Source organism: Mesoplodon densirostris, chromosome 3, assembly GCF_025265405.1.
Source record: "Mesoplodon densirostris isolate mMesDen1 chromosome 3, mMesDen1 primary haplotype, whole genome shotgun sequence".
Classification (NCBI taxonomy): Eukaryota; Metazoa; Chordata; class Mammalia; order Artiodactyla; family Ziphiidae; genus Mesoplodon; species Mesoplodon densirostris.
In genome coordinates, this window is record NC_082663.1 from 174446559 (window position 1) to 174453850 (window position 7292).

The following is a 7292-nucleotide window of genomic DNA, read 5'->3' on the forward strand; positions in this document are numbered from 1 at the left end:
CATTGGATATATGTGCCACATCTTCTTTATCCATTCATCTGTCGATGGACACTTAGGTTGCTTCCATGTCCTGGCTATTGTAAATAGAGCTGCAATGAACATTCTGGTACATGACTCTTTTTGAATTATGGTTTTCTCAGGGTATATGCCCAGTAGTGAGATTGCTGGGTCGTATGGTAATTCTATTTTTAGCTTTTTAAGGAACATCCATACTGTTCTCCATAGTGGCTGTATCAATTTACATTCCCACCAACAGTGCAAGAGTGTTCCCTTTTCTCCACACCCTCTCCAGCATGTATTGTTTTTAGATTTTTTGATGATGGCCATTCTGACCAGTGTGAGATATCTCATTGTAGCTTTGATTTGCATTTCTCTAATGATTAATGGTGTTGAGCATTCTTTCATGTGTTTGTTGGCCATCTGTATATCTTCTTTGGAGAAATGTTTATTTAGGTCTTCTGCCCATTTATGGATTGGGTTGTTTGTTTTTTTCTTATTGAGCTGCATGATCTGCTTGTAAATTTTGGAGACGAATCCATTTATTATTATTGTTAGCCATATGCCAAGCCGAGCAATTTACATGTTTTGCCTTTTCTTTCTTTATTTCATTTACTCTTTGCAATGACCCTATGAGGTAAATGTTTATGACACCATCATTTTACAGATGAGGAAACTGAAGTTTGGACACTGTCATTTTCCTAAGATTACATAGTAAGTTTATGCCAGAGATTAGCTTATGAGTTCTTGGAGGACACAGCCATGATTCTTTATTGTCCCCAGTCCCCAGTATAGTGTTTTGTACACAGTAGGTGTTTAATGAGTTTTCTTTCTGTTGCTTATTGCACAGACCCAGAAAACATCATATCACACTCAGGGTAGAGAAAGCATGTGGTACAAGAGAATTAAAGCCAAGTGGATAGGCAGGGCATCGGACTGAGGTGAAAGCAAACCTTAGGTTTGCATTGAGAAACTATATTACAATAGGAACTCTCTGCCACCTTTCATCATGTGGCCACAGGAAATACTGAAAAAAAGGGCAGTGGTCTACAGTTTTGATTTTAGTCTTGGGTGGAATGAAAGGCAGGAAATTCTTATTATCTTAGCAGTTGGTCTGAGAATTCTTTCTAAGGAGAGATTGACCTTGTTAACCCTTGATAAATCCTCCTACAGTAGAAACTGGGACTCTGGATATATAGTATACTGTGCTTGAGCAAAGAGGAAGGACATATTTGTTGCTCTGGAAAGGGAGTGGGAAATATGAGAGAGGGAGAGAGGAGGGGTGGTAGAATCAGCAAGATGGTGAATCAGCTGTGCTGGGTTGTGCATGATGTAACTACCCTCCATAACTGTCTGATGTTCAGTCAATTCTTAGAACCTTAGCAAATGGTTTGTATAGATTTCTCTTGGAAAATGGGGAAAAGACTGTGCCTTGGGACATGGGAGTAGAATGGCGACAGTGAATCCAGTTATAAGATTCTCAGCATTAGGAAAAAGCCAAGATCTTGAGGATGGTTTAAGGCTTTCCCATGCGTGGAACTGGGGGTTTAAGGCAATATCACTGAGATCTCAAAAGTTTTTGGGGGCAAGTGTCTGTCATTTGGTAACATAGCCACAAGTGGTCACATGACTAATTTGAATTCAACTGGACAAACAGTAAATAGACAGTTTTTGAGGACTAACCCAAAGCCAGGCACTGTGCCAGACTGGACATCTTCTCTGGACTAACTGGGAGAAACTGTAAACTTGACCTCTGGGAATCCTTCCCTCAGTTGTTCTGCTGAGAATTCTTTCTCAGTTCTGCTGGTCACGCATTGGTTCCTAAGGTAATTAACCCAGATTATTCTTCTAAGAGGCAGGACCTCAGTCTGGGAGCTTTCTTTCCCTCACTTTTTCCCATCAAAATGTGTCAATTTACAAAAAGCTACAGAACTTCTTTGAGAGTGTTCTGAACTTAGACTTGGGAGACCTAGGAGGAAATCTCTACTCCAGAACTTTCCAGCTGCTTGACTTAGGGCAAAGCATTTCACTTCTGGGAGTTGTAGTCATTTTAACTTGTCTCCCCATAATGATTTTTACCTGTCTGTCACACAATATACTGTGAGTGGCTCGAAGGCAAGCAGTGTTAGCTTGTCTGTATGCTTAGCACCCGAGAACAGTGTTTGACAGTCAGTAATGTTTGTTGTAGAAATGAATTAATGGGGGGGACTTCCCTGGTGGTCCAGTGGTTAAGACTCCATGCTCCCAATGCAAGGGGCCCAGGTTCGATCCCTGGTCAGGGAACTAGATCCCGCATGCCGCAACTAAGACGCGGTACAGCCAAATAAATAAATGAATAAAAAAAATGAAATGAATTAATGAATGAGCACATACCTGTCCTTGCTACTTCTGTGAAGCTTGAATGAGTTAATGAATATGAAAGAGGTTAAAAAACCCATAATTTGCTTGTTTATTAGAAGTCTCATCACAGCTAGCTGCCACATTTGAAATTATAAAACTAAACCAGTTTATTTAAGGCATTAATATTTGAGAGTCAGCTTTATGGGTTACCTCTGCTGGGGGCTACCTGTGTCTTTGTATGTGGGTTTTGGGGAAGAGTATATTTTACAAAGGGAATTTAATTAACTCCTAGTAATTTTGGAAAGCCATAATGGGCATACTGAAAAAGATTTTTTGGACAAAGAGGGGGCTTTCTTGGTTTCTTCAAGCAGGAAATAAAATCTGCCAGCTTCAATTGTCCCCACAAATGTCGCTACTACAGCATCTTTTCTAAGACTCCTGGAAAAATGCAGTACAGTTGTGACAGGCTATATCTTTAACTCAGTCTCCATTTAAAATGAAGCACAAGAAGCCCAAAACAAATGACCAAGCCACATAGCGACTGCGAGAATTAGTGATCATGGTGAGTTAAACGAACCACAGAAATTACGTTTTTCTTTGGGTTTCATGCAAAAACTTCTCCCATTTCATTTTAAGTTGCATCTGCTTTGCACAGTGATTTTTTTTTTTTTTTCCGGAGCACCATGAATGATTTATGACGTTCTGACGCTGCATCCCACAAGATTACATAAGGAACAGAGAAAAACAAGAGATTGAGCCAAACTTAAAAAAAAACAAAAACAAACATTAAAAAAAAGTAGATTTCATCTTGGCTTCAGTCAGGTAACAGTTTTCTACTCACTGAAAGTGCCCGCTCATTCCAAAGTGCACCCCATTTATGCGAGGATCCCCTCAATTTCCTCTCACTGTGGCCAGCACACTACTGTCAACTTTATGTTTGGCTCCCAGCGATGTCCTGGAATGTCCAACTGCCCCGATTCCTCCCCTTCTTCCCCAAAGTGAACTTGGCAGTTGGATTGTATAAACGGCCTCATTAGTTTGGTTGATGATTCGACAAAAACATTGATGGGAGTAATATCTACCAGGCTTGTCATTTCCTTCATTATGAGCTAATAGAATTTCAGAGTTGGCAGGGGCCTGGGACCATCTATTTCTACCTGTTGTGTGACAGATAAAGAAACTGATGACAAGAGAGCTGAAGTGACTTGCCTGAAACTACACAGCGAGATTAGCTCAAGCACAGTGATGGATGTAACTCAACTTCAGGGTAGTGTAGTCTGTGCATATTTACCCAAAAACTTTTGTCTCCTTATTTAAGTTGTAACATTAGATATTATTTTCAAACTACAGGGAATTTAGAATTCCTGTTGCTGACGTGCTTATGAAGCCAGAGCCCGTCTAGGGAAGGTGGCAAGTGCTAGCAAAGCAAGGTCCTGTGTTGAGGGTTCCAGTACTGGGTAGCAGGCTGGGTGGGGTGAGGTAGCCCACCAGAGTGGTCAGAAGTGGCCAGATCGTGGGGATGAGAGCTTGTTTGAAACCTGAGGTCTGGTCAGTGGGCCTCTATGCAGTATCTGCTTTGAGGGGTAGGTATAAGATGACAACCTGAAGGTGAGACCAATGTGAGGAGTTGAGGTGTGACAGAGGGTAAGACAGTTGAGATGAGTGATCAGGGCGTTGGCTGTGATTGAGTAGTGGGGCCACCAATGGTGGGACAGGGGCCAATCACTGGCTTAAGGGAGCAGGACTGAATCATGTCATTTCAAATGTAAAGGCAAGGACTGAAAACTCACTACCTTTATCTATGAGAAAAACAAATAAGTTATAGAACAGTGTGTAGACTATGACTCCATATATACATAAATCTGTCTAGACCAGTGGAATGGAGGGTACGACGTATTTTCCTGGTTAAGAGCACCACGGATTTAGGAGTCAAACATCTTGAATCTGCTTTTTGGCTCTGCCTGTTACCAGCTGTGTGATTCTGGGCAAATCACTTAACTCCTCTATGTCTTAGACTTCCCAACAATAGAATAAAACCCACCTTATCAATTTGCTGTCCTAAGATAATGTAGAAAGACACTTAGCACAGTGTCTGGCACATGGTAAAGGTATAAAATATGGTGGCTATGTATTTTTTTAGACTTGTTCTTTGGAATAAGGTAAACCTGGATTTGAAACCTAGCTCTGTCACTTGTTAGCTGTGTGCCCTTGGGCAGGTCATAAACTCTCTGAGCCTCAGCTTCCAAACTGTAAAACAGGGATGATAAATGTCACATTGTGGGGATGTTGTGAGAATTAGGTGAGGTAACATAGGGGGCTCAGCCCAATGGAGTCAAAGGAAGGTAGTACTAGGGGACTGGAAGCAGCAGGATGAAGTTAAAATGTTGGGTGATGGAGTCAGAGAAGTGAAAGGAAGAATGCTCACAGAAATGTTGATGGTGATTTTTATTTTCTTCTTTGTTAGTGTGTGTGCTGTTTGAAAAAAAAAACTGTTACAGTTAGACTGTTTTATTGAAAAGAAAAGAATGGCTAGTAAGTAGCAAACTTTAAATCAACAAAAATAAAAGCTACTGCTTGCTTTACAATGCTCTAGTGCTAATGATAAGTAGATAAAGCCAAAGAAAGGCAAGCTTAGTCTGCAAAAGAGATAGACTGATGTCTAGAGATTTCTCTCTTAGGTGGAAATCACTGTAGCTGTTTTGGATCAAAATAAGCTCTTTTTTTCCAAATCACCTTATCAAGTTAAGTATTTTGGGGGTGTAGACATGATCATAGACAGTAGCAGAGGTATCCTGATTTTTAGTCAATTGGTGTACTGAATTATGGAATTTTAGAACTGGAAATAATTTCAACCTTGCCATGAGGTAAGTTCTTGATGACTTTCTCCCTGCCTTAGGCCATGGGGAGGGGTCTGAGAACCCTCCACGGGGGAGCTGCTGCAGTGGTATTCTCAATTGCTGCCCAATGCCACATATTCTCCATCACTCCTTTTAATTTTGAACTCTGAACTGCATCACCCACCATCCAGTAACTTCACCTTCCATCAAGGATGCAGTCTGTTTAGAACTAATAAATGAATTCAATTTTGTAGGATGGAAAATTAATGTACAGAAGTTATTAGAGAATAGTGTATTGCATTTCTATATACTAATAATGAAGTATCTGGAAGAGAAATTTTTAAAAACCCCATTTACAATTGCATCGAAAAGAACAAAATACCTAGGAATAAATCTAATCAAAGAGGTAAAAGATTTATACTCTGAAAACTGTAAGACATTTATGAAAGAAACTGAAGATGATACAAACAAAAGGAAAGGTACACCATGCTCATGGATTGGAAGAATTAATATTGTTAAAATGACCACACTACCCAAGGAAATCTACAGATTCAATGCAATCCTTATCAAAATACCAAAGGCATTTTTCACAGTACTACGACAAATAATTTAAAAATCTGTATGGAAACACAAAAGACCCTGAATGCCAAAGCAATCCTGAGAAAGAACAGAGCTGGAGGTATCATGCACCCTGATTTCAAATTATGCAACAAAGCTACAGTAATCAAAACAGTATGGTACTGGCACAAAAAACAGATGCACTGATCAATGGAACAGAATAGACAGCCCAGAAATAAACCCATGCTTATATGGGCAATTAATCTATGACAAAGGTGGCAAAAATATACAATGGGGAAAAGACAGCCTCTTCAATAAGTGGTGATGGGAAAACTGGACAGCTACATGTAAAAGAATCAAACCGGACTATTTTCTCACACCGTATAAAAAAATAAACTCAAAATGAATTAAAGACTTAAATGTAAGACCTGAAACCATAAAATTCCTAAAAGAAAACATAGGCAGGATGCTCTTTGACATCAGTCTTAGCAATATTTTTTTGGATATGTCTCCTTAGTCAAGGGAAATGAAAGCAAAATAAGCAAATGGAACTACCTCAAACTAAAAAGCTTTTGCACAGTGAAGGAAATGATCAACAAAATGAAAAGGCAGCTTACTGAATGGGAGAAGATATTTGCAAAAGATATATTTGATAAGGGGTTAATATCCAAAATACATAAACAGCTTATACAACTCAACATCAAAAAAAAAAACAACTTGATTAAAAATGGGCAGAGGAACTGAATAGACATTTTTCCAAAGAAGACATACAGATGACCAACAGACTCATGAAAAGATGCTTAACATCACTCATAATCAGGGAAATGCAAATCAAAACCATAATGAGATACAACTTCACACCTGTCAGAATGGCTATCATCAAAAAGACCACAAATAACAAGTGTGGGTGAGGATGTAGAGAAAAGAGAACCCCTGTGGTAGGATTATAAATTGGTGCAGTCACTATGGAAAACAGTATGAAGGTTCCTCAAAAAATTAAAAACAGAATTATCATATGATCCAGCAATTTCACTTCTGGGTATTTACCTGAAGAAAACAAAAACACTAATTCAAAAAAGATACATGCATGCCAATATTCATAGCAGAATTATTTACAATAGCCAAGATATGAAAGCAACCTAAGTGTCCATCAATAGATGAATGGATACAGACACACACACACACACACACACACACACACACACACACACACACACAGGAATATTACTTGGCCATAAAAAAGAAACCTTGCTATTTGTGACAACATGGATGAATCTAGAACGTATTATGCTAAGTGAAATAAGTCAGACAGAGAAAGACAAATACCATATGATCTCACTTATATGTGGAATATAAAAAACAAAAAAAACAAACAAACAATACAAAATGAAAACAGATTCACAGATACAGAGAACAAATGGGTGGTGTTGCAGAGGGGAGGGGTGTGGGAGGGGAGAAATAGGTGAAGGGGAGTAAGAGGTACAAACCTGTAGCTATAAAATTAACCCACGGGGATGTAACATACATAAGGAATAAAGAATACGGTAAAAAATATGTCAA

General features: G+C 39.1%; 1 non-coding gene across 1 annotated transcript; it reads left to right on the plus strand.

Moving 5' to 3' along the window:
- The first annotated feature begins 2207 nt into the window (after positions 1–2207).
- On the plus strand, positions 2208–2280 carry TRNAW-CCA (transfer RNA tryptophan (anticodon CCA)). The gene has a single exon. It is a non-coding gene; the product is annotated as a tRNA-Trp (tRNA).
- Positions 2281–7292: the final 5012 nt, after the last annotated feature.